At 41.9% G+C, this 26213-nt stretch overlaps 1 protein-coding gene across 4 annotated transcripts in view; it reads left to right on the top strand.

Annotated features, from left to right (window-relative positions):
* DIAPH3 (diaphanous related formin 3) overlaps positions 1-26213 on the top strand; it is a 582937-nt gene that overhangs the window by 94790 nt on the left and 461934 nt on the right. The gene's annotated exons all lie outside the window — the stretch shown is intronic.

Raw genomic sequence — 26213 nt, 5'->3', positions numbered from 1 at the left:
CTTGCTTGAGTTAGATGTGGTTGGTAGTGAGAAGAGGCCAGGGGGAGGGCCATCAAACATGGGAGGGAGGGATGGGTGACTCGATAATGTGATATTTTAGGATAGTGGCTATGCTCCATTAGTTTTCAACCACCGTAATTACCATACAGCATGCACTGCCAGTATTCAGATTAAGTATCTGCAGCAGATTTGATGTTGTGTTCAGTTATTTAAATGAAATCTGCTGCAGAAAATCAGCTGCAGATCCTGTAGGTGTGAACGCACCATAAAAGAAAAATTAGGAGAGCAAACAGTCCAGCACTAACCAATATCTTGCACAGCTTCAGTTTATTCCAAATGGATAATAGGGCAGGGAGGGGAGAACGACAGATGCCGGTGTGGTATGATGTGGATGTGTGGGCATGTCTGCACCCCCCCCTCCCCCATGGAGTTGCTTAGTATACTCTGTCCCCTTGCCTTTTTTTTGTTGATGCCTTTGCCAGCACTACTCCTACACCAAGGTTTTTTTCATCTGAAATTCTACGTATGGGTTGGTACCTAGATCCTTCTAGTCCTTTGGCTGATGGCACATGGTAAGCTAATCTATCTGCCTGCCTTTGTCTGGTGCAGTGCTGTGTAGCGGCCATTTTTGCCTTGGTCTATAGGAGTGTTTCTCAACTCCAGTCCTCAAGACCCACCAACAGGTCATGTTTTGAGGATTTCACAGGTGATATAATTATAGTCAGTGCACCAGTAACTGCCACATCTGTTCGTTGTATGGGACCTGTTGGTGGGTCTTCAGGACTGGAGTTGAGAAACACTATCTATGGGGTCTATGGGATGGTGGGCTCAGGGGGTCTGGTCTGGTAGCAGTTGGCCTGCTGGATCAATGTGTCTCTCCCTCCTCGGGCACTACACCGTTGTAGGTTAGGGACTCACATGAATCACGAAACTAGAAGCAGTGTGTGAGCTTTATACACTTTGATCAAATTGTAACTAAGGGCCATATTACATCGACAGATTATCTGACTGAACTTTTTGAGCCAAAGCCAAGAATGGACTATAAACAGAGAAGAGGTAATAAAGGAAAGACTGAGATTTCTCCTCTTTTCAAATCCATTCCTGGCTTTGCCTTTAAAAAATCTGTCAGATAATCTGTTGGTGTTATAGGGCCCTTACTCCTGGTTTTAATATTAACCCCTTAGCGACCCATGACGTATCAGTGCCGCGGGGGGTGTTCAGAGCGGGGTCCCGCCGGGACCTCGCTCTGAACGGCGCTGATCCCGGCTGACACGTGCAGCCGGGCAGTGCCTCTGTTAGCCGGCGCGGGTCCTGTTGCCGCGCCGGCTAATTAAGCACTTCAATGCAGCTGTCAAACCTGACAGCTGCATTGAAGTGCTTTATGCACACTATCCCTGGTGTCTAGTGGGTCGGAACTCCCCCCCCCCCCCCCCCCCCGCGATGCGATCGCGGGGGGGGGGGGGAGATGCGTTCTTCTGCCCGTGCCGGGCCTCAGCGTCGGAATGACGCTGATCCCGGCTCGGCAATAGATTGCTATGGCCTGCAGCAGGCCATAGTAATCTATGACCGATCTAATCGATCTTTGCTGTGTATATACACAGCATTGATCTCTATGAGAGATCAGTGCTATGTATATACAAGCCCCCCAGGGGGGCTTCTAGTCCATGTAAAAAAAAAAGTAAAAAAGTGTTTTTATTAATAAAAAATTCCCTCCCCTAATAAAAGTCCAAATCACCCCCTTTTCCCATTTTAAAAATATAAATTAATAAATAAACAAATAAATAAACATATTTAGTATCGCTGCACACGTAATCGCCCGAACTATTAATTAATCACATTCCTGATCTCGCATCGTAAACGGCGTCAGCGCAAAAAAATTCCAAAGTGCAAAATTGCGCATTTTTGGTCGCATCAAATCCAGAAAAAATTTTATAAAAAGTGATCAAAAAGTCGTATATGTGCAATCAAGGTACCGATGGAAAGAACGCATCATGGCGCAAAAAATGACACCTCACACAGCCCCATAGACCAAAGGATAAAAGCGCTATAAGCCTGGGAATGGAGCGATTTTAAGGAACGTATATTTGTTAACAACGGTTTGAATTTTTTACAGGCCATCCGATACAATATAAGTTATACATGTTATATATCATAGTAATCGTAACGACTTGAGGAACATGCATAACAAGTCAGTTTTACCATGGGACGAACGGCGTAAATGCAAAACTCCCCGAAATCAAAACAAATTAGTTTTTTTTTCAATTTGACAGCGCAAATGATTTTTTTCCGGTTTCGCAGCATATGTTATGGAAAAATAATGCCTGTCATTACAAAGTACAATTGGTTTCGCAAAAGATAAGCGCTCATATACGTCTCTAGGTGGAAAAATGCAAGCGCTGTTGACTTTTAAACTTAAAATGGAATAAGCAAAAGTGCAAAAATGAAAATTGGCTTTGACCTTAAGGGGTTAAATAATGGTGAGTCAGTTCAAGCCATATCTATAGGAAGCAATGTCTGTTTTTTTCCTCTATGGAATTACTTAACCACGATGATACTTACGACACGCGTAGCCATGTTCATTGATGCATGGACGCATACAGAGATGTATGTGGCCACTTGCTGAGTAGGACTTTTGCACAACCCCGGTGGCCCATCAATGACAGAAGCTGTAGCCTCTGCCAGTGCTCCCTGGCCTGGCTTGCCCCACGTACCCCACCCTATGTACTGCCGGATAGCTCACCTGCTCCATGTCACCTGGCACTCTTTGGATGGGTGCTCTGCAACCTGCCGCATTGGTGCTATGCTCCTGCGCGCCTACACAAGCAAAGCATTCCATCCTAAAGAATAGACTGGACCAGACTGTTCTGCAAGTCAGTGAGAATGCGGAGGTGAGGGGTTAGGGAGACTGGAGTGTGTGTGCTGGTGAAGGGATGGGCACAGCTACCTTCATAGTAATGTTACATCAGTGCTGGGGCGAGTGTAATGGGAGCTGTGATGGTAATTCCTTTTTCTTGTTAAGCCATTATAACAGGTAAAGTGACTCATGGAATTATAATAAACCACACTGAGGAGCACAATCCATAACACCCTCCACCCCTCACCCCGGAAATCACATACCATGCAGATCTTTCTAATTTGCATAAAAGTACATGTAGAGGAATATCAACCTATGATAAAGAGGTGCATCCTACTTTACAATCCAAGAAGCGGTTATTATAGAGGTGGACTGTGTGGCTACTATGGTAGAGATGCTACTTGCCCCGGTCACTGTATGGTGGTTTATGATGAAAGTCCTATATGTAAGGTTCGAAGGTAAATGTATGGGGGCTTCTGAGGATGCAAAACAGTGTATGGGGGAATCTATAAATGTGGGCATTAAATGCTGTTACTATATAGGGGCTTCGGAGGCTGGTACTGTATGAGCATTTGGGACAGTAACAGAATAGGAGGCATCAGAATGGACATATCGTGTATGGGGTGCCTTTAGTAGCATGGTGTGAGTACTGGGTAGCCTGGGGGTGTATGTTGGTGAAGGGATAGGGACTGGAGGTATATATTTTTTATTATCTAAACTATAAATATCGCAAAATTATGTTTTTAATTTTTAATTTTTTTTTTGTCAAAGTGACATACTACCTGAGTTATGCTCAGTTTTTTGCTGAATTTTGACAAGCTGGAAAGGTTGCCCATCACTACCCTAGTATAACTAATAAAAAAGCAAGGAAGGCATCTTATTATCTGTAGAGCCGGCCTCCACAGTAGAATGGCATGCGGAGCCGACCTTCACATTAGAGATGATAATTTTATTGCCAACACCTATGTGGATTTGTCATATGTGTTTAACAGATGCAGATCCCTTGTTCGGCCTACTTGTGATGGTTTACAGGGTAATTAAGTAGAGAATCCCACCAAAATTGCAATTTTTTAAGACAATTTATAGATTACTCATTCTCAGAATAGTTTATAGTTATGAGGTCAGTGAGATGTTTGACATGCTTCTGGCATACACAATTAACATTGTGTGGTGACCAGGTTAGGTTACCGCCTCTCCGCTCCAACTGAAATGAATGAGAGCAGAGCGGCAGTAACCCAGCATGGCCACTGCAAACTGTATAGACCGGTCTGCTTTTGACCCTTAGACTGCATATTGGCAGCACAGTGGCTTTGGTAAACAGCTGGCATGTGTAGGCAAAGTGTTTTGACAAATGTGGTTCCTCTGGAAGGTAATATATTGGCAGCAAATAAGCTATTGCATAAAGGGAATCTGTCAGCTCCCGGGCCCTACCTAAGGTGCTGAAAGTGTACTGTAGCTGGCAGTCCCCTAGCGAGCATGGTGACTTTTTGTAATTTTCTGTGCAGTGAATTATGCACATGTGATGTCTCCTACTGTACTGAAGAGGCAAAGAGGAGTTGTACGTGCCCCACTCCATCCATTCCTCCCTCTTCTTCATGAATAATGATTGCAGATCAGTCCTCTCTAGGCAGTTTATTTCTGAAAGAAACATTCAGATATAGTTTAATCTCTCTCAGCCCAAATGCGTTGGAACGGTGGTCTAGGTGTAATTCACTTGTTTAAAGACTTTCCAGCAGTTCATTCTCTAGTTCAAATCCCCTGATGGAAATGAAATAGAGGTTTTTATTTGTTTTATTTTTTTTTCATTATTCTATTATTGTAAAGGCTATGTTCACACACAGTATTTTTGTTTAGTATTTTGGTCCGTATTTTGCAACCAAAACCAGGAGTGGATTGAAAAAATAAAAAAAATAAAATAAGAGCTCTATTTAATGTCCATCAGGGGATTTTTATCCAGAGACCAAGCTGCTGGCAGGTCACTAGACATGTGAGTTACCCCTAGACTACAGCCCCTACAGTTTCTTTCAGACATAACCTGCCTCTAGAGGACTGCTCTGCAATCAGAGACACTGGCTGACAGCTGAGCGAGCAAGAGGCTGGGCAGCATTGATTATTTATGAAGAAGAGGTAGGAGGTATGCCAGAGTGTGGAACAAACAACTCATCTTTGCCTCTTCAGTACAGTAGGAGACGTGAGATGGTGCATAATCCACTGTACGGACAATTACCAAAAGTCACCATGCTCACTAGGGGACTGCCTGCTACAGAACACTGTCAGCACCTTAGGTAGGGCCCGGGAGCCGACAGATTCCCTTTAATTCAGGGTTTATGCCAAGCATATTCTTTAAACATTTTTGGCATTTTTTCCATGTGGCTGATATTAAGAAAATCTCTAAGCTGCTTACAGTTTTAGGAAGATGGCTGTCCCCGTAGACATGTACAGAAAATAAAGTTAACTAAAATCGTAAAATAAAAACAGACTACAGAAAAAGAATGTTTCAGTATATAGTTTTAATTAGTTTAAAAAAGGGGTCATGCACCGTATAGGATTATTCTCGTCTTATCATAAACGCTGTGCTGGTACATAAAACACTTTCATATTCCATGCTAACATTTATGAAAGACAGTTTCTTGCTTTATTTAGCAATGCTGTGTTGTATAAAGTGGGTTTAACTACTGTTTTATTAAAACATTAAATCTTTATTTTAGGAAGATGTGTATATACCCACTAACTAGCAGAATGGAACTGAGAATTGTGATAAACTTCATAGAAATAATCGTCTCCCTCCAGGGAGTGATACTTGAAGGCATGCAAGCATGAATCTACATTACAATGTTCTGCTAGTTATAGAATGGCTCTCAGAAGCCAGTGTTCTTCCTGCCACTTTTGAAACCGAGAAGAATACAGTTGACTTGCCGTAGTCACTTAGAACCAGCGTGATCCCTGAGCAGCAGATTTCTCTACACTAGTGGAAGAAAAATAGTAGAAAGTCAAGGCATCAGTGCGCTGTGTATATTTTACTGGAAGATTGGATGATCTTAGGCTAGTAAGCTGTTCATAAAAAGAAAAAAAAGAATGACACTATAAAATATAATATGATCGAGTACAGTACATTGCCAAATGTGTGTAAAGCTCCAACACGTAAAAGCTTCACTGCTGCAAGACTTGGGAATTGGGGCTCTGTTACTAAATGATTTATTTAGTGTTCCTTCCACAGCAAAAAATGATCTGTGATGGGGAAGCCCAAGGAGAGAGATTGGTTTTTGGAACATTCTAGCTATTGTAAAGATAATGTAGTCTATGTAGTGGCTTTAGCCATGAATCTAAAATGTGTAGGCTACTCATGAATTACTCTTTGAGCCTAGGGGTTATATCCCGCTGGTGTTAGCTACACAAGGATTGAAGAAGAGTTTATATTGCAGAAGAGATTAATTCTTTAACAAGGGGCCAATACATTTCCCCTGTGCTTAGTTGTTGAGGTTGTGCCCCTGGACAGCACTAGTGGGTTTCCAGAGGTGGCTTGTATGTTATGTTCTTCCGCAAAAATCAGCGAGATCACTAGAGTGTTGTGTGAATGCAGTGATATTTTTATCCTTCAGCTCTGGCTACAGAAAGCTTAAGAGCTGTATAGAAAAAGACTGGGCTCACAGGATTTAACGCACTGCTAGCACAATTATGTTTAACCCCTTAAGGGCCCATGACATATCTGCAGCCAGGTCCTCACTGATAATGACGGGTGGTATTTGAAAGTTAGTGACTCCTGCACTGTCTGATGTGGATCCCCGCTGTGTAATGCGGGGGTTCCAATAGTTCTAACTGGCTGCTGGAAGTCCCTTACCTACCTTCCGGCAGTCAGCTCGGCAGCCCATGCAGTCCATGAGTCTGTCACAGGCAGGCTCTATGCATTGATCGCAGAAAACACTGATCAGTGGTATGCTATGGCATAGCAATAATCAGTGCTAGGGACGTCATATAAAAATGTAAAAGTCCCCTAGGGGGACTTAAAAAGTATAAGCAAAAAAAATGTTAAAAAGTTTTAAAAACATGCCATAGCCTCTCCCCCCCCCCCCCCCCCAGAACTTTATATCACCCTCCTTTTCCATTTTGTAAACATATTATATACCGTAGCAGGCCTAATTGTCCAATCTATTAAAATAAAACAATATTGTTCCCACATGTCTAACAGCATAAACAAAAAGCACTAAAAACGCCAAGATTGCCTTTTTTGTGTGACATTTTATTTAAAAAAAAATATAACTAAAGAGTGATCAATAAGTCTCATTTACACAAATCAAATACTAATATAAACTAGAGATCATGGTGCAGAAAATGATGCCCCATAGCCTGTAGGTGAAAAAATAAAAGCATTATAAGAGTCACATTAGGGCCATTTTAATCGTACTTATTTGCAAAAAAAAAGTTTTGTTAAAAACAAACAGTAAAATATTAGAAAAAGTATATAAACTTGCATATCCCTGTATTCCGACTGACCTATAGAATAAAGATAAAATGTTGTTTTTACCATAAAGTGCATTACTCCCCCCCAAAAAAAATAAATAAATAAAAAATTACAAAATTTGCGGAATTGTATTTCCCCCCCCCCCCCAATTTCACCCTTATAAATGATATTTTAGGGGGTTTTTCATCATTAATTTTATGGAAGATTGAAAGGTGCAATTACAAAGTACACCTGTTCCTGAAAAAAAACAAGACCTCACATGGCCCTGTAGATGGGAGAATAAGAGAATTAATGCGGTCCTTAAGGTCATTTTAGGCTCTGTCCTTAAGGTGTTAATAGTAAGGATAATTCTGGCTTTGTTCATGTGTTAGGCATGTGTCAGGATTTAGGTGAGAATACCACAATTAGAGTATATTGCACAACGTACACTGAATAAGCTCAGCAATGTTTAATAGCCCCATTGATAATGAATGGAGTGCTAGTTATGTACATGCAGTGTGCTCCATTAATCGGTGGGGGGGGGGGGAGAAGTTTTTTTTCTCTCAAATGGAGGTCGCCGCTTGTTTCCTAGCCACAGGATAGATAGAAAAATCCCCTTAACACATACAGGTTCCTGCTATTTTCTATTTGGCTATTTTTAAAGGGGAGCTATCAGCAAGTTAAACAAATCTAATCTGCTGATAGCTCCCTATTATGCCTGGGATGCTGAGGAGGAAGGTATATGTCTTACCTTCCTCCTTGGCACTGGTCCCGCACTGTTTGTCGGGATAATCTCTGCTACAGAGCACAGTTAGGACCTGTCATCCGTCTCACCCCTTCCATTAATTATCATTTGAAGAGGTGGGCCGGATGATGATGGCTGTGCTCCTAACAGTGCACTGGAGCGAGCAGAGTTTACCCCAACTGACAGTGTAGGGTCGGTGCTGAGGAGGAAGGTAAGACTCATGCCTTCTTCCTCGGTGTCCTCAGTGCTATAAGGGGATATCAGCAGGTTAGCTTTTCCTAACTTGTTGATAGCTCCCCTTTAAATCTAAATATAATAAATGTGCTAAAATCACACAAAAGAGAGAACATCTTTTTGAGAGACAATAGCTAACATCCACCTATGTAAATTACGTTGTGAATTTACCTGGGAACAGAATGCAGGAAATGTTTTATCGTTTTTGCAAAGATTATATGAAAATATTGGTAATACAGAATTCTGATCACGGGTCAGATTGTTATAAAGGAATAGCATGCAAAATAAATACATTCTGTTTCCTGTGTGAATTACTTGATCTGCTATGCATTATTACAATTTTTTTAAGCAAATATTCTGGAATTTATTTTCATAAACTGCTTTTGTCCCCAAATAGAGGACACGAGTGGAAAGAAGCAGTTTTGGTGAATGAAAGTGCCCATGTAATGCTGTTTAAAGGCACAGCGGGAGCTAAACGCCTCATTCCAGCACATGTACTTTATGAACATGTTCACTTCTAATAGGATTTTTTAAAGAAAGGCAAAATATTAAAAATGAAATGACTGTGAATGTAGGCATCCTGTAAGTCTTAATGGCGTTATTTTATCTTCCTGCTGCATTTATTCTGTTTATTTGGAAATTCCGATGATATTGTATATTGTAATACAAAGAATGAGTGTCGCCTATTGTATCCTTGTGATTTACTTTATAATGATGTCATTCCTTATTGTAACAGCTGGAGATAGTTGACTAGCCAAATCTAATATCTCTTAATGTAATTTGAAAGTAGCATGAAAGTAGCATAATTAAAATGAATTGGGTTATGTAAGACTTGGGTGATTTTCTCATGAAAAAAGTGGGTTGCTATCTTTATTATAGCTTTTTGAAGCATGAATGCACTATTACATGTGAGTTACACCATGTATCATCCTGTTTCTTACACATTTTAGTACAAGGAAATATAGAATTTACATGTAGAAAAGTGAGAGTCTGACCACTTGGGGACATTACTTTTGGTCCCTGCTAATCCCTTTTTAGAACGGCATCAACTGAAATAAATAAACTTTTAGCAATATAGTCCACCAGTCGTCACGAGTCTCTGGCCACTAAGGCCATATTCATATCAGTAAAGTGCTATACACATACTTATGTCAGAAAACCAGCAAAAAGGGGATCTGATGTTCCTGACATACTGCTGTGTGCCCATAGGAATGAACAGACCAAACATACTGCTGGGAATAAATAAAAACTATATTTGTAATCTTTTGCCCATAGTAACCAATTACAACTTAGATTCCATTTCTTAGGGTACAAACCCACTTGACGTATTTGCTGCGTGAATCAGTCTTAAAAATAAGCAGGCAAAACGCAGGTTGGCTTTATACAATTGTTCTGCGTTAAAATACGCAATTGCGTATTTTTGAAGCGTGAAGCTACATGCGTTTTTCGCACAGGTTGTTAACAACTGATGCTTTGCTAACAACAAGCTTCACGCTTCAAAAATACGCAATTGCGTATTTTAACCTCTTAAGGACCCATGACGTACCGGCACGTCATGGATCACTGTCACTTAAGGACCCATGACGTGCCGGTACGTCATCCCTTTAAACGGGCGCCGCGGCCGGCCGGGTCCCGATCGGGGGAGATAGCCTGCTATAATACATAGCAGGCCATCTCTCCCTGTCGGCATGGAGGGTTGTTAACCCCCCCCATGCCGACGATCGCCGCTATGGGCTTATCAGCCAATAGCGGCGATCGGAACCTTTCCGGGCCATCGGTGGCCCGATGACCCGGAAAAAAATGGCGGTCGGTGCTGTCCGAGGACGGCACCGACCGCCATTACTGTAAAAAGTAATGGTGGTCACGGTACCACCGTCCCGATCGCCGTGAACGGCCGGCCAGCCGTTCACGGCGATCAAAGTCCCCACAAGTAATAAATACCTGCTCCGGACCCCTCAGCTAGGTAGCTGAGGGGTCCGGAGCAGGTATTTGTACATTACTCACCTGTCCCGGGGTCCTGATCGGCGTCTTCCGGGTTCCCGGCGTCCTCTTCATCTTCGGCTTCTTCCGTGAGTCCCGATCGTCTCTTTCCGGCTCCAGCGTCGTCTATTTTTGTATTTTTCCGGCTCCAGCGTCGTCTATTTTCGGATCTTGCGCTCTGCTGCCCCCTAGCGGCTGATAAGTGTAATACACGTATCAGCCACTACAGGGATGTTCAGAATGTAGTAAAAAAAAAATTTTTTTTCCCAATTTTTTTTTTTTCTATTTTCCGCACCCTATCGCCGCTGAGTGTTGATCAGCATCGCACGAAAGTGCGCTGCTAATCAGCAACTCCTCCTTTTTGGCGTAGGGTGGTTTTTTTTTATATCCTACTGCCACGGTCTGCTGATAAGTGCCGAACATAAGTGCGGCATTCATCAGCAACACCATTTTTGGCGTAGTTTTTTTTTGTATACTTACTGTAAAAAACACGTAAAAAAACACTACATTACACCACACTACATTGAATAAAGTTTTACACTACACCACTACATACCCCATATACCAATCCCCATATAAAGATGGCCCCCCAGGGTGTTTTCGGTATCGGACGCATACATTATTATTGCCTCCGACACCGAAACAGCCAGTGAGGATGAATGGGGGGATCCTTCTTTCCTCCATTCATCCTCATCCTCCTCATCATCCAGTGACGTGTCTGGGAGTAGCGTAGCGTACGCTGCCCCCCAGACACGTCTTTTCCGCCAGTACCGTCCCAATAAGAGATGACGGTATGGCGTGAAATTCTACAAACTCTGTGAGAGTACCTCAGGGTACACTTACAGATTTAGGGTACGTGCACACTGCGGAATGGCGAAGGATAACCCTTCGTGCATTCCGCAGCTGGCACCCGCCGGCGGACTGATGCAGGGGCGCGTCTCCGCCCGTGTCATAGACTCTATCCTATGCACGGGCGGATTCCATCATCAGTCATTCCATCAACATGTTGGACGCAGAGCGGAATCCGCCCGTGCATAGAATGGAGTCTATGACACGGACGGAGACGCGCGCCCGCATCAGTCCGCCGGTGGGTGCCAACTGCGGAATGCACAAAGGGTTATCCTTCGCGATTCCGCAGTGTGCACGTACCCTTAGAGTGTATGAAGGAAGGGACACCCGAATCCAGCCCCCAGATGCCCCCTCCCCCCCATCCTCGGAGTTAGTGGGAAGATCGTCCGGGAACTGATCTTCCCACTGCTGGATAAAGGTCACCACCTGTACGGGGATAACTCTTATACCAGCACCCCCTCTTCCGGTCCCTCGCTGCCCGAGCTACTGTAGCTTGCGGCACGATCCGAACATATCAGAAGTAGTAATAGAGCCCTAATATTTAGCAGCCATGCAGCGGACCCAGCGCTTCTGGATATGAAGGACCCCGTATCGCACCAGGACAACATTTTCCAGGTGACGTCCCCCACACTGGAGAACGGGAGACCCCAGAAGAAGTGCAGAGTGTGGTGTAACAGGGGGATCAGGAAGGACACCATTTTCCAGTGTGACACCTGTCCTGATCCCCCCGGCCTCTGCATACTGGATCGCTCCAAGGCGCACCACACGTCATTGGAGTTCTACATTATCTAAATTCTGTCCCTTATTCCTATTTCAGGGGTCACGTTGATCCAGGGATTATTCTGATCGCCATTATGGAGTCGGGAAGGAATTTTTCCCCTGTGATGAGGCTACTGTCGTCTGCCTTACGAGGGGTTTTTGCCTTCCCCTGGATCAACACAGATTGAATTTGATGGACACCTGTCCTTTCCAACCTTATAAACTAATAATTGGCCTAATACCCCCAAATAAATCAGAATTGTCCCTTTTCCCCAGCTAAATAGGTATGGCCGCCATTCCCATTAGAGGATGCCATGATGCAATTACAAAGCCTCTGTGCGGCCAGGACAGTAGAAACCCCCCACAAGTGACCCCATTCTGGAAACTACACCCCATAAGGAATCTAACAAGTGGGGCAGCGGGTATATGGCCCCCTGGTGACGGCCACATTTGGGACGTGAAAATGAAAAAAATGTTTTTTTTTTTTTTTCACGGCACATGTTCTACACATGTGCCCATCACTAGTGGGGTCCATATGCTCACTGCACCCCTTGTTAGATTCCTTATGGGGTGTAGTTTCCAGAATTGGGTCACTTGTCGGGGGTTTCTACTGTTCTGGCAGCACAGGAGCTTTGTAATTGCGACATGGCCTCCATCCCCCATTCCAGCCTCTAAATGGCGCTCTGTCCTTTTGGTGACTTGCCCTGTGCCCATATGGCAAATTATGTCCACATGTGGGGTATTTTCGTACTCAGGGGAAACTACCCTACACGTTTTGTGTTCATTTTCTTTTTTAACCCCTTGTGGAAATGGAAAAAAATCAAGGCTAGACCAACATTTAGTGTAATTTTTTTTAATTTTTACTCTAAATCATTGATCTTGTCTTGATTTTTTCATTTTCACAAGGGGTTAAAAGATAAAAAAAACCACAATGTGTAGAGCAATTTCCCCTGAGTACGGAAATACCCCACATGTGGACATAAAGCGCCATGCGGGTGCAGGGTAAGCCTCCAAAGGGAAGAAGCGCCATTTGGTTTTTGAAGGCTGGATTTGGATGGAATGGATTTCGAGGGGCCATGTTGCATTCAAAAGGCCTCTGTGTTGCCAAGACAGTTAAACCCCCCACAAGTGACCCTATTATGGAAACTACACCCCTCAAGGAATGTAACAAGGGGTGTAGTCAGCATATGGACCCCACTGGTGACGGGCACAAATGTGGAACAATGTGGCGTGAAAATGAAATATTAAATTTTTTACACTATAATGTTGGTCTAGCCTTGAATTTATCATTTTCACAAGGGGTTAAAAGAGAAAAAAAAACACAAAATGTGTAGAGCAATTTCCCCCGAGTCCGTAAATACCCCACATCTGGACATAAAGCGCCATGTGGGCGCAGGGCAAGCCTCCGAAGGGAAGGAGCGCCATTTGGATTTTAGAGGTTGGATTTGGCTAGAATGGATGATGAACGCCATGTCGCATTTACAGAGCCCTCGTGCTGCCAAAACACTGGAAACCCCCCACAAGTGACCCCATTCTGGAAACTACACCCCTCAAGGAATCTAACAAGGGGTGCAGTGAGGATATGGACCCCTGGATGACGGGCACATTTGTGCCATGAAAGTGAAAAAATGAAAATTTTCACTTTCACGTCACATTTTTCCACATTTGTGCCCGTCACCAGTGGGGTCCATATGCTCACTGCACCCCTTGTTAGATTCCTTGAGGGGTGTAGTTTCCAGAATGGGGTCACTTGTGGGGGGTTTCCAGTGTCTTGGCAGCACAAGGGCTCTGTAAATGCGACATGGCCCTTGAAATCCATTCCAGTGAAATCCAGCTTCCAAAAGCCAATTGGCGCTCCTTCCCTTTGGAGGCTCGTCCTGCGCCCGCTTGGCACTTTATGTCCACATGTGGGGTATTTCCGTACTCGGGAGAAACTGCGCTACATGTTTTGTGTTTTTTTTTTCCTTTTATCCCTTTGTGAAAATGAAAAATTGAAGGCTAGAACAACATTTTAGTGTAAAAAATACTTTAGTCTTTTTTCAAGCCATATTGTTTGGAAAATCTGTGAAGCACCTGTGGGGTCCAGATGCTCACCGCACCCCTTGTTACATTCCTTGAGGGGTGTAGTTTTCTAAATGGTGTCCCTTTAGGGGTGTTTTTTAGGTTTTGGCACCCCACAGCCTCTGCCAACCTGAAGTGGTACAGTCAAAAATGACCAAAAATAACGGAGCCATTGAAATTCACTAGGCGCTCCCTTATATCTGAGGCTTGTGGTTGCGTCAAATAGCGCAATAGGGCCACATATGGGGTATTTCTATAAACTGCAGAAACGGGGCAATCAATATTGGGGTGCATTTCTCTGGTAATAGGTTTATAATTATGAAAAATATTGGATTACAATAAAATCTCTGCACAGAAAATTAAAATTTTCAAATTTCTTACACACTTAGCTTTTATTTCTGTGACTCCCCTAAAGGGTTAAAAAACTTTCTGGATGTGCTTTTGCAGAGTTTAGGGGGCGCAGTTTCTGAAATGGGGTGCTTTGTGGGGCTTTCTAACACACAGTCCCCTCAAATACACTTTAAACCTGAACAGTTCCCTAAAAATATCTGATTTTGAAATTTTACTGAAAATTTGGAAATTTGCTGCTAATGTTTTAAGCTTCCTATTGTCTAAAAATAATGAAATATAGTTTAATAAATGCCGCCAACATAAAGTAGACATGTTGCTAATGCTATTTAATATATAATTTATGTGGTATAACCATTTTCTGTATAAGCAGAAAAGGTTTAAAGTTGGAAAAATGCATTTTTTCACAATTTTTCACGCTATTTTGAGTTTTTTCATAAAGATTCGTTATAAGTATCGACTCCGATTTACAAGAAATGTGTACAAGAAAAGTACAATATGTCACGAGAAAACAATCTCAGAATCAGCCGGATAGGTAAAAGCATCCCGAAGTTATTAATGAATAAAGTGACACTGGTCAAATTCATAAAATTTGCTCCGGTCCTTAAGGCCATTTCAGGCCCGGTCCTTAAGGGGTTAACGCAGAACAATTGTATAAAGCCAACCTGCGTTTTGCCTGCTTATTTTTAAGACTGATTCACGCAGCAAATACGTCAAGTGGGTTTGTACCCTTAATGGCATTTACTAATATTAAACCTGAGCTGTGTTTTTGGTGACCATGGGCAAGACCAAACAGTTTTTGTTTTTCACTGTTTATATTTATTTCCCCTGTTCTGCTTGTTACTATGTTGAATTTGCTTTATCACTAAAGTCTAGTTTACCATACTGTGGTGAAAAAAAGCAAACCTACTCACAAATAAACTGTGTTTAGCCTATTCATCTCTTAGGTGTACTGTGTTATAGGTGGAAACACCATTTAACTCCTTCAAGACCGAGCCCATTGATGCAATGTTCCTCCTCCAACTTGAAAATTTCAACCTTTCTATTTCCTTGGCAAAAACTGTCTAACCCCTTCCTGTCAGCAATACGTAGATATACGTTCCTGCTGCACATACCAAGTGCAGCAGTAATGTATATGCACGTTCCTTACTGAACGGGCTGTAGATGTGTGCAGGACCGCTGCAGTGAGAGCAGTCCCACACACATCAGTGCCCGGGGAGCCCAGGATAATTAACCCCTTAAACGCCGCGATCTATAGCAATCGCGATGTTTAAGGTACTCAGTGACAGGAGAAGCTCCTGTCACTTAGTGATCGGGACCCCCGCAGCCATGCCTCTTACCTCCATCCTGTCAGTTCGGCGGTCTGTGCATAGACTCTGCTCTCAGGCAGGCTCTATACATAGATTGCCGATAACACTGATCTATACTATGCCATGGGCCCTATTCCACGGGACAATTATCATTCGCATAATCGTTAACGATAAATGATCCAAATGACCGCTATTGCGAAAGACCTGAAATCGTTCACCCATTTACATAGAAAGATAATCGTTACTTATGATCGTTGTTGCGGTCCTCTTGTTGTCGCTATTACATTCGTCACTACTGCGAACGACCGAACGACGTCTTATTCAATGCGAACGATTTGGGAACGAGCAACGATAAAAATAGGTCCTGGTCTTATTAAACGATCAACGATTTCTTGTTCGGTCGTTAGTCGTTAACTGCTATTCATCCTAACGATTATCGTTTAGATTCGAATGATTTAACTATTTTCTGAACAATAATTGTCCCGTGGAATAGGGCCCTATGGCATAACAAAGATCAGTATATGCAATCTATTGATTGCATGTTTTAAAGTGAAAAAAAGTGTGTACAAAAAAAAAAAAATTAAATAAACCTTATACCCCCCCCAATAATAGTTTAAACTACTTCCTTGCCCATTATAAAAATAGTAAAAAAAAACAAAAACTTTATATAGTAGCATGCCGAATTGTCCAATCAAAATTTTTCTGTTACACCAATATGATATTGATAAAAACTAGAGATCTAGAGATCATGGTGCAAAAAATGACACCCCAACCAGCCCTGTAGGTGGAAAGATAAAAGTGCTTTGGCTCTTAGAAGGCGGGGAGGAACATTGCATTAATTTAGCCCTGACATCCTGGCACGAATGACCTTGGTCTTGAAGGGGTTAAAGACCTACATAATCCTCCAGGTTGTGTACATCTTGTAGAGAACATTCCTAGTTATATGCCTACCTCCTACTTCACATCTCACGCCTAAATGTTCTAAAATTTTTATGGAGAGGTAAAAGATCCAGATTGCCTAACAGACCCCTCATTCTCTATCCCAAAAATGGCGTCTACCAGACCTTTGCTTATCTTATACAGCAACACCCCATGCCACATGAATATGCTTAACCATCCACCTCAGATCTCTATGCTGGTGTTGAAAGATCCTTGTGCAGCTCTTTCATGTACTAAAATGCCAAAAAGTTCGGGTTCAAATTGTCACTAATATTTAAGTTGTTTCTGGCATCTGTCACCCTATCAGCAGTGGTGTGAATGACCTTCCATGACAGCAGGGGACCTAATGAAAGCCTCCAGGTATGCCTTGTATTTTTACCCACACAGCTGTACCTCAAGCAAGGCTTGCTAGGTCGCCTATCAACATTATTTTGAACAAGTGATTAGAAGATGTAATTTTTTATTAGTCCCACAAGGGGTTTTTGAATTGCAAAATAGCATTTTATTGTCTTAAATAAGAAAATAACCCCCCCCCACCCCAAGAAAAAGATAAATAATAAAGAATGCATTATTTTCCTTACAACATGTACAAAATATCTGATATATTCACATCCATAGTGATTGTTTGTCTATAGCCTCTCTACAGTACAATGTGTTATTATCCTGTGCCAGGATGAGTTGCTCCTTTGGGCATTATGTGAGGGCAGCTTTATTTTGTTTTTCTGGGACTGTGTGATCTGTACAGGACCCTGAAAAGGACTTTCTTTACCCATATTAGTGATCAGATTATTTTGCTTTAACTTCATTTTTTCTTTAAAATTTATTTTATGATTCCATTTTGGAGGCTTCAGAACCAATTACCAGTTTCCCATAGAGTTTTGTTCACAGAGTACAATATTTTCAACATACAATGATGATCATTCTGGAACCAATTACTATTGTAATTTTAGGCACCACTGTATAGGTATGTCGACAAGTTATGTTTTAAGGGGTTATCCAGCGCTACAAAACCATGGCCACTTTCTTCCAGAGACAGCCCCACTCTTGTCTCCAGCTTGGGCAGGGTTTTGCTGCTAAGTTCCATTGAAATGAATGAAGCTTAATTGCAAACCGCATCTGAACTGGAGACAAGAGTCGTGTTGTCTCTGAAAGAAAGTGGCCATGTTTTTGTAGCACTGGATAAAACCTTAAAGTTTTGGCGCTTGAAAGGCAACAATGAATAAATGAAATTACTCAGTCATCCAGGGGTTATAGAACTCACCGGAGTCTGCTGGAGCTCACCTATTCTAGATACCCATGTTGTGAAGCTCTTATGTAAGAATCAGTGCACAGTTGCTGTAATACAGGGCTAATGCAGCTGTTGAAGAGATTCCAACATATGTGCTTCATGCTATGGTGACGACTCCTTGGCACATAGCCCTAATGTATGTGTTTTATCAGAGCTGTGTATCGCTAGCTGTCATAGAACAGTAAACTAGAAAGATCACAGTTTAGCTGTGGCCTATCTCCAGATGCACCGAGCTTCAAAGATAAATGATGTCAATATTTTTTTCGTTGCAATTGTAAATTGTGTTCTGTTAGGTTGGGTAATAGATGTTAAAAATGTAATTATGTCTAAGCTTGTGAAGCTTTATGGCTTCATATCTGATTAAAACCCTATGAGCAGAGTAATCCGTAGTGTTAATTATAGCTGTTGGGGAAATCAGGCAAGTGCCCCATATCATTGTAGCAATGATAGACCTATTTTTTTTCTTTAAATAATTGTTATTAATTATAAATGGTGAATCAATAGTTAACGTGTCCCTGTTATTATGTTAAAAGTGATGCACGTCTATGATGTTACATCATATAAGAAGCCTGTATGGATTAAGTAATTAAGTTATATCAACCGGTATTAGATTATATTGCTTACTTGAGTGCTAATATGTTGGCAGTGCATATTATTCCAATCCATTAATTTACCTTGTAGCTTTCAAGACCTCTTTGAGCAATATGCAAAATATACATTTGATCAAATGAAAAAAGATACAGGTTAAAAACCACATTGATGGTCTTTTTCCTCGCTTTTTCTTACAGAAGAAGAAAATGTCAGGGGGAAAAATGAGCAGAGAGATTAGGGTTAAAACTAGAGATTAGTTCATTTACAGTACCAGGACTGTACTACAGTACTAGCCTCGGCTGTCAGCTTGTCAGACGGCTGCCTTAAAACTCAGTGCTGCTCTTCTCCGGATGCCTAGAATAGCTGGATCCAGTTCTGGAAAATGTATCCTGGGACTGGATCCAGCTTTTTCTGGCACCCAGACTGGATCCAGCTTTTTCTGGCACGCGGAGCAGCACAGACTTCAGAGCCTGCAGCTTTCCAAGCTACCGGCCGATCCTAATGAAGCGCTTTGCTTCTTTCCTACTGGAAACTATTAACAATTGATATGACTTTTTTAATAGTGGTCATTAACAGTCCATTATTCTAGGACCACCATAAAATGGTGGCAGCCTAGAATAAGAAGTGTGGGGATTATGGGAGTTAAGCATAGTATGAGAGCTTGGCCCTCATTATGTTTTTTTCTGTAATCGTAAAAAAGAAACGCCCATTCCTTATAGATTAACCCTTTACATGCCATCATCAGATCACGACCACAAAATGTAAAATCTGTTAAAGATGTTTTGGCAGTAAGGAAAACAAAAGAAAAGCATATTTACCTGCTCTTGTCCCTCTGCTGCTGTACTAGGCTCTTCCAGTCCCTCTTAGTCTACAGAGGCAGGCTGAAGAGGTCTACAGCAGGTCTACAGTGACCTCAGGATCACTCTGCTAATAATAAGCAGTGCATCCGAACCCGATCGTTCGGCATTTGATTAGCTGGGGCTGCTGAAGTTGGATAAAGCTCTAAGGTTGTCTGGAAAACATGGATACAGCCAATGACTATATCCATGATTTCCACAAAGCCTTAGGGCTTTATCCAAGGTCAGCAGCCACCGCTTATCAAATGCCGATTGTTCGGGTTCGGATGGACTCGAACCCGAACCCGGTTCACTCATCTCTAGTCATCGTATTTCTGCCACTAATCCAAATCCCTAGCATGTATGCCACATGTAAGCTTACCTTTTGGTTCTGCTATTCTATATTAACAAAATGTATATATTTGTGCAGCTCTCCCCCTGTAGGTATTGTTAAATGTTAGGGTGTGGGCAAGCTCTTTTTTTTTTTTTTTCTTTCTTTCTACATGTTCTGTGGTTGTAAGATTTGATACTTCTGCAAGATATTTTAGCGTATAAATTAGCATATAAATAGAAGCCCTTTCTGTTTCCCCTGTTTAAATAAACTAAAGCAAAATAATATTATTCATATTGACAAGCATTTTAAACATGCTGTAATTTATAGGGAACAAAATAAGCTCATGGCTGAACGATGACAGTGAGGAATGTAACCTGCTAACTTGTCTGGTCTGGGCACTTGGAGTACTTTATTACAGAACTGCTTTATGTGCAAACCTTGCTATTTTATTTCATATACCACTTAATGTGAATTATTTATCTACAACCCACACACTATGCATTGAAAAATCACACCCTGGAAATGTATTTTCAACTACTTTCTACTATGATTGAATGTATACAATGAAAGCCAACCTGTTCTTAAAGGTAGTCGTAAGGTCATATATGTCTCAAGTTATTTTTAATAAGGGAGAGTAAAAAAACCACACCAAAAGATGAATCATACAAATAAGCTTATACAGAAAATATTCTTGGGGAGGTGGGTTGGATGTATACCTTAAAGGGGTAGTTCACCCCCCCCCCCAAAAAAAAATCTTTCAAATAAACTGCTGCCAAAAAGTGCTGGAGATTTTTAATTTACTATAAAAAAAAATATCTTCCAGTACTTATAAGCTGCTGGATGTCCTGAAGTGATATATTCTTTCCAGCCTGACACAGGCCTGACATTTCTGTCCATGACAGGGACTGTCCAGAGTAGTAGCAAATCCCCATGCTGAATTTTCTGAATTACCCCTTCAAACTCTGACACATCATTTCTGTTTGGAGTTGCATAAAAGACTTTCTTTCTGGTTTGTAAACCTTTTACTCTAAAAACCCTGTAAGTAGACATGAGTGAGTTTACAGTAAGTTTGGGTCTGCGTAAATCAGGCATGATCGACATACGCAACATGAACAGTCCATCGTTTTTTTTGTTTTTTTTTTTTTAATCAATGCTATGTAATGCTGTGTGTCCCATGTGGGGGATTTTGTAAATTATTACTGATTTTATCTAGATTTTACAACTAGGGATTGAGGTAGGTCCCAGTGTTGAGACTCCCTATGATCAGTTTATCGTTGTGTGACCTTTTTAACCAGGAGGGACTTCTCTCTAAACAGACATGCTAGGTGAACCTCTATGCCTGGGCCACAGCACCGACATTTTACCACCAAAATGTGCTTCTCACATGCTTCACTGCCATGCTATTCTACATTACAGTTGTACATTGAATAGGGATGGGGCAGGGGACCCCCTTTGTAATAATCAGTGGTGAAATCCCAAGTGATACAGTATTTGGCTCCTAGCATATGGATAGATATGGTTGGTTATCTGGCTTTTGTCAAATAATTCACTATTACAGATAAGTGCACCTTATTAAACATATTTGAGTCTGATCAATCGGCACTTTAACACCAGTGGCTGTTGAAGTTGGATGCAGCCCTAGGGAGTCCAGAAAAAAACATGAATGCCATCCTATGGTTGTATCCATGTTAACCAGACTCTCTAGGGCAGCTTCTAACATCAGCCAGCTAATGTGGAATGATCGGACTCGAGCATGCTCAAGTTGGGCTCATCTCTAGCCGCTATGTAACATGCTCTTACTATACTACAATCCAGTCATTTTACCTGATAAGCAGAAAGAATTGCAGCCTGTGGGTGGTCTTTTTTCCTATGGCTTTTCTTGGATAATGTAACCTGTATATACGTTTCAGGTTTGCTTATTTCACTTTTTGATGACCGAGAGCAGAAAAAATTATTGTGTGTTTTCGAGTGAGAACGCAAACAGAAATCTGTCCACCATGTCTATACAAATTGTCAGTGTAATCATTTCTCTGGGGGTACGATATACATTTGGATTAAGTATTGATTTTGGCTCCCCTAGTAAATGAGCAGGTCTTGTTTTGATATTGAAAAACATTCCGTGACTCCAATGTTGGTGGATAAAGAAGCAGAACACAAAATGTGCACGTATATGTTGACCTTTTCCCAAAATCCGCTTTCTGTCCTGAATTTCAGATCTTTTTCTTTAGAGTTTTATTGCAAGTGGATGCAGATTAAAGTGAAATCCACCCTTCAAATGCAATTTAACCTCTTTTCTCTTCAGGTGACATTTGAAAGCAGTATGTTATCAGAATGGATATTTCTAGTCAAAGTACATGGAATACATTGCTGTTTAGCTGTACATTTCCCATTATTTATGTATGCCAATTACCTGGATTTGGTCACAGAAGTGTTTTACTTTTACTTTTACTTTCCTTACGGGATGTGGGTGCAGTTATATCGGTTTTCATGCTACGAAAGGCTACTGCATGTTTAAGTTTAGCTCCAGCTTAAAGCCTCCTTTTACGGATATTTTTAGGACTTCCATTGCTAGGAAGTATAGTTTCAAATACAGTGGATATAAAATCTTTGTACACCACTGGTAAGATCAAACTGAAAAACTAAAACTGAGAACTGGGGCTTTTGTCAAGTAGAGGTAATTAGGAACTGTTCCAAATATCAGTCAATTTTTGCACAAAACCTTCATATTCCTGCTAAAAAGCTGAAGAGAAAATCTGTGGGTTGTCCCGAAGAGGGCTGTATATGGAAGATGCCCTCACAGTCAGATTGGGAGCACTGCAAGGAAGCTTGAGCAAAGACAGCTAGATGAGCTGTGCTGATATTATTTTATAGAGGTGCATATACAGTATATTTCTTTTTGTTGTATAATTGTTGTATAACTTTCTGTTGTGTAAACTTCCCCATATTTGTGATCTGAATTTGGCCGTAACCGTGCAACCTTTTATTCATCAATAGCTGTATTATAGAACGAGCACATGGTTAGATTGGGCATCCTTTTTGATTTCAATATTTCTTTCCAGTCCTGAGATTTAAGACTTGATATTAATATGCAAATTAGGCTCAAGTTTTCAGGGCGTGTTCCCCAGCATGGCAAGAGCCTCATGCAAGTCCAGCCCACCTCTTCTTTATCACCGCCCTACAGCCTGTTTGCATCTGCCAGTCATGTTTGACTAACAGCCACTTGATAAAGTGGACATAAGCTGGTGTTGCCTGGGCTCCTGCCATGATGGGGAACACCTCCTGGATAGTGTTGCACGATGCACCGAAATATCGATACTACTATCAATATTCGGGGCAAAAAAACGGTTCAGTACCAGGATTTCCTGGTATCGATACTTTATATTAAGCTGCACAATAGCACAGCTTAACATAAAGTATAGTGCAGAGAACATGGCCGGCGGCTAGCTGAGCGCCGGCCATGTTCTGTGTGCTGCCTGCCCGGCTCACCAGCTCTTGTGACACTGTCGGGGGTTAATTCACTACCCACTGGCCGACCTCTCCTTTCCGCCCGGGTAGGGCTGCATGCCGCTGTCACCATGGGGCGGTATTCATACTGGGCTGTGTTCCGATGTGACTCCCGGCCCCCACACACAAGCCGCAGCCTCCTCACTACTTGCCTCTCGTCACTGTACATCGCCTGCTGTGTACGGAGCGGCTCGGCTGCTGCTGACACTTGACAGCGGCATCTACACAGTTAAATAGCGCTGTCAAAAATGTCAGCAGCATCCGAGCCGCTCCGTACACAGCAGGCGATGTACAGTGACAAGAAGCAAGTAGTGAGGAGGCTGCGGCTTGTGTGCGGGGGCCGGAAGTCACAGTGGAGGGGGAAGGGAGGGGGAGTGACGCCGGGACCGGGCAGCATAGAGCAGAAGAGGCTGAGCCAGGATGTGAAGGTTCTGCACCAGTACAGCTTTTACTATCCCCAACATACTATACTAGTGCTATGGGTGAGCACTAGTATAGTATGTTGGGGGTAGTAGTTGTATAGCTGACACATAACACTAGTATAGTATGTTGGGGGTAGTAGTTGTATAGCTGTGTGTCAGCCATACAACTACTATCCCCAATATATTATACTGTGCATCTGCCATACTATTACTCCCAACATACTATACTAGTGTTATGTGTCAGCCATACAACTACTATCCCCAATATATTATACTGTGCATCTGCCATACTATTACTCCCAACATACTATACTAGTGTTATGTGTCAGCCATACAACTACTATCCCCAATATATTATACTGTGCATCTGCCATACTATTACTCCCAACATACTATACTAGTGTTATGTGTCAGCCATAGAGCAAATTCCCCTAACATACTATACTGTGCATCTGCCATACTATACTAGTGCTATGTGTCAGCCATACAACAAATACCCCCAACATACTATACTGTGTCAGCCATACAACTATTACCCCCAACATACTATACTAGTGCTATGTGTCAGCCATACAACTATTACCCCCAACATACTATACTGTGTCAGCCATACAACTACTACCCCTAACATACTATACTAGTGCTATGTGTCAGCCATACAACAAATACCCCCAACATACTATACTGTGTCAGCCATACAACTATTACCCCCAACATACTATACTAGTGCTATGTGTCAGCCATACAACTATTACCCCCAACATACTATACTGTGTCAGCAATACAACTACTACCCCTAACATACTATACTAGTGCTATGTGTCAGCCATACAACTACTACCCCCAATATACTATACTAGTGTTATGTGTCAGCCATAGATCAAATACCCCCCAACATACTATATTGTGCATCTGCCATACTACTACCCCAACATACTATACCAGTGCTATGTGTCAGCCATACAACAAATACCCCCAACATACTATACTGTGTCAGCCATACAACTACTACCCCTAACATACTATACTGTCAGCCTTACTACTACTACCCTCAACATACTATATGGTGTGGCAGCCATACAACTACTACCCCTAACATACTATACTGTGTGTCAGCCATACAACTACTACCCACAACATACTATATGGTGTGTCTACCCTCAACATACTATATGGTGTGTCAGCCATACAACTACTACCCCTAACATACTATACAGTGTGTCAGCCATACAACTACTACCCTCAACATACTATATGGTGTGTCAGCCATACAACTACTACCCCCAACATACTATGCTGTGAGTCAGCCATACTACTTCTACCCCCAACTACTATAATAAAAACAAAAAAGGGGGAAATATTGGCATCATAGCCTGTGTAAATGCATGTAATGCGTGTAAGTTGTAAATTAAAAGGAACATATATTGTACCTTTGTAATAGTACCGACCTGAAGAATATAGATGACATGTGAGGTATATTACATGGTGAACATTGTATATGCAGTCGGGGGAGTGGGGGTGGGGCACTTTATAGAATTATTATGGGCGGGTTATACGCTAAGTATCGAAATGGTATCGAGTATTAAAATAAAACAGTTGGTATTGGTATCGAACTCAAAATTCTGGTATCGTGACATTCCTACTCCTGGACAATAGAGCCTAATTTGCCTAATAATAATTAAGCTTAAGATCTCAGCACTGGAAAGGGCTATGGGGATAAGGAGGGTGTGCGTGTGCCCATAATCCTGATGACAAGCCATATCTAGCTTTGGGCTTATTTACATGCCTGTTTTCCTGCTGACAAGTCCACTTCAACTTAGTTTGCTTAATCTGCAAGGAGATCTGCTGCAGAAAATCTGCAGCAATTCTGCCCCTCCATAGTGAAACGGTGTAGAGAATGAAATCCAACATATTTTTGGATTTCATCATAAGACTGAACTAAGTTTATTTTTTTAAATTGATACAAGCTGGCTTTAAAGGGGAACTCTGCATAAGAAAAACTTGTTTTCTATTAAAAGTACATTAAAAGTTAAATATGTCTATACAATGTATTACCGTATCTGTATGGTTCTGCCACACTGGTAGCTGATAGAAATCCAGGAAGTGAACAAAAATGGCCTCTGTGCAAATCCACATTGTCTTCTGCTATCCCCCCTTAGGAGACAAATCTTCCATGTCTCTGCCTCACATTGTGTGTGTTTGCAGAGATCAGGCTGATGATGCAGACAGGGGGCAGGGCGTGATGTCCCAGGAGGCTTGGCTGGATCCCCAAATCCCATGAGTGATTCACCCTCTCTGACCGGCCAGAAGCAGGTGTTGCACTAATTTCTCTAATTGTGCTGAAGTGTGCAGTGAAATTAGGGCTGTGTTCACACATGTTGGAGTATCATTGCAGTACTGCAGCGTATTCACAAAAATGATGCAGTAACACAAGTAAATGATGCAAAAAGTTCTTTACTTTATTCCAATATCAGAGTTACAGGTAGAGAATACAGTGTGCTGTGTGATGTTACAGGTAGAGAATACAGCGTGCTGTGTGGTGTTACAGGTAGAGAATACAGCGTGCTGTGTGGTGTTACAGGTAGAGAATACAGTGTGCTGTGTGGTGTTACAGGTAGAGAATACAGTGTGCTGTGTGGTGTTACAGGTAGAGAATACAGCGTGCTGTGTGGTGTTACAGGTAGAGAATACAGCGTGCTGTGTGGTGTTACAGGTAGAGAA

The sequence above is a fragment of the Dendropsophus ebraccatus genome, chromosome 5 (genome assembly GCF_027789765.1).
Source record: "Dendropsophus ebraccatus isolate aDenEbr1 chromosome 5, aDenEbr1.pat, whole genome shotgun sequence".
NCBI lineage: Eukaryota > Metazoa > Chordata > Amphibia > Anura > Hylidae > Dendropsophus > Dendropsophus ebraccatus.
The sequence above is the reverse complement of the archived record's forward strand: the minus strand, read 5'-3'. Positions and strand labels throughout refer to the sequence as shown.